The following is a 2,652-nucleotide window of genomic DNA, read 5'->3' as shown; positions in this document are numbered from 1 at the left end:
ATATTAATGAGTTTTTTGGGTTCATTGAGAACATGGTTGTTGTTCAATAATAAAATTATTCCTCAAAAATACAACTTGCCTAATAATTCTGCACTCCCTGTAGTGAGGTCAGCAACACATAGTGATGTGGTGGTGCAGAGACTGTTCTGCTAATCAAGCTAACCGTGCCATAAAAGAAAAAGAATTTAAATCTGCCTTCGAGAGAAGAAGGCTGAAGGGTTCAAAATTCACTGATGAATTCAAAGAGCCTGGTTCAAGAATTTTCAGCTCCCTGCTAGCTGCAGCTTTGTCCTTACTTCTACTCTGCATGGTAGTAAGGGTGGGAAGGTGTGCTGTAGAACTGACAGATGGGTTCAAGGTGGGGGTAAGATTATATCAGACATCAACTCTGAGCCATTCTTGTTTGCAGTGGTGATGGAGAGGCTGACAGATGAGGTCGGGAAAGAGATTCTGTGGACTCTGGTTTTTACACACGACACTCTGATCTGTAGTGAAAGTAGGGAGCAGATGGAAAAGTGGCTGGAGAGGTCGAGGTATGTGTTGGAGACACGAGGAATGAAAGGCAGTAAGCAAGACAGAAATCATGTGTGTGAATTAGAAGAAAACAGATGGAAAAGTTGACGTGTAGAGTGAGTGAAGGTAGAGGAGATTAAATACCACTCAAAGCAGCAGCCTTTTAGATAAAATTGAAGTGAATGCTAATGTGGGTTCTTAACTTCAAAATGAACTCACTAATACAATTAGAATTCAAAAGACAAAGGCTGAGCATCCATCTATCCATATTCTGTTTATGCAGTTCAGGGTAACTGGGGGACTGGAGCCCATCTCAGAGGTCAGGACGGGCTCCATCCTGCACAGAATGGTGGGCGATCGTGGCTCAAAGAGTTGGCAGTTTGACCTTCTTTCCTCCTTTATGTTGACTTACTTCTGATTGGCTGCCACTCATAAACCGAACATTTGAACAGAAGGTAGGTGGGGCTACTATGCTCATAGTCAGGGATGTGGGCCTGAGGGTGCATATTAGGGAGATCCCCTTTCAATACATAACATTTACAGCAGCCTGAATCCTGACCTTTGGCTTACAAAGACTTTTGAATGCATTTAATATGAGCATCCACCACTCAAACAGTGCATGTAATAGAAACTCGGTACTGTTGCTGCTGCAGTAACTTTAATATTCAATATTTTTTCCTTCATTGTGTGGAGCTGGAAAAGAGAACATGATGTGTCCTTGTAGCAGGGAGTGTCCTGCTACAGAGTGAGTCAGATGTTTTCTAAGTGAACATAATTACATTCTTCTCCTCTAGAAAATAGAAAAAAATATTATATTGCTATGAATTATATAAGCTGCAACCAGTACTAAAATATAAGATGATTAAGTGATGGTACAGTTTATTAGATCACTGGCTCTCTCAGTCTGCATGTCACACTGTCCTTGGAAAAGATGCTCGAGCCCATGGTACTTGGAATGTATTAGCATGCAAATGTATGACATAAATAAAATGCTGTTTTGTTGTACTATAGGTTTCTGAGTGCTCACTAGAATCAACACTTCACTGCTCTCTGGTCAAGGCCCTGCTTATTTAAAATGATAAAAACCCCAAGCTTGAGCCTTCTTTTCTTAGCAGACACACACCAAACTTGTCATGTATTGCTAAGATCTTAGCAAAGGCTGTGGATAAGGAGCTTATAGCGGTTTTAGATAAAAACTGTATTCTTGATAAATGTAAATCTGACTTTCGCAGCGCTCATTCTTCTGAAACAGGTCTTTATACAGTGTCCATGCACAGTGATGCAGGAGGATGTTCTGTTTTGCTGATGTTGGACTTTACCTCTGCTTTTGATACTGTTGGACATCACATCTTGTACAATAGGGTAACAATAATAGGGTAATAAATCACTGTGTGGGTGCATCAGGATCTGTGTTGAAGTGGTTTGCATCATAGCTGCCTGAACAACGCTTTTCTGTGACAGTTTCTCATACAGATCCTTGTTTTCTTCTCTTAGCGACAGTGTGCCACAAGCTTCTGTTTTTGAGCCCTTATTGTTTGTATTACACCTGCTCCCTCTTCAGCACATTTTGAGCATCTTTAAATGCATTTGTTACCGCTGCTATGCAGATGACATTCAGTTATGTATCTCTTTTACGCCTCAAGATGTCTCTAAGCTGTAGATCCTGAATAGGATCTATTAAAAGTTAGGTGGCTGACAACTATCTCCAACATAATGAAGGAAAAACTTATTTCTTTGTGTGTCCCTGATGTATTTGTGATTAAGATAAGCTCTTGGACCCCTTGTGACAATTGCTAAATCCTCAATGGGGATCCATGGTTCAACTTTATACTTGTTTTTAATACTTAAGTGTCACATTGTGTTCCATTTGTGTGGAGATTATTATAAATGCATTTATAATTGGTGTACTGTAATTCAATGTCTGCTTGTCTAAGCAAAAACTAGTTGAAATCTCTGCAGGTTGACGTTGACCTTTCACCTCTATATGCCCCAAATAGGTCCCTGAGGTCATGTGATCAGGGCCTCGTAGGAGTACATCATTTGAGGCTAAAAACTAAAGGAGAGAGCTTTTCTAAAAGTGGCCCCCAGACTGCGAAACTCTCCACCTCTGAGCTTGACATCTCTGGATTCAGATCAATT

General features: G+C 40.5%; 1 protein-coding gene across 1 annotated transcript in view; it reads right to left on the bottom strand.

Annotated features, from left to right (window-relative positions):
• The window catches only part of trpc5a (transient receptor potential cation channel, subfamily C, member 5a), a 91,228-nt gene that overhangs the window by 29,720 nt on the left and 58,856 nt on the right, over positions 1–2,652 (bottom strand). The window lies entirely within an intron of this gene.

The sequence above is a fragment of the Pundamilia nyererei genome, unplaced genomic scaffold, assembly GCF_000239375.1.
Source record: "Pundamilia nyererei isolate P.nyererei 1_Seehausen unplaced genomic scaffold, PunNye1.0 scaffold00231, whole genome shotgun sequence".
Lineage (NCBI taxonomy): Eukaryota > Metazoa > Chordata > Actinopteri > Cichliformes > Cichlidae > Pundamilia > Pundamilia nyererei.
The sequence above is the reverse complement of the archived record's forward strand: the minus strand, read 5'-3'. Positions and strand labels throughout refer to the sequence as shown.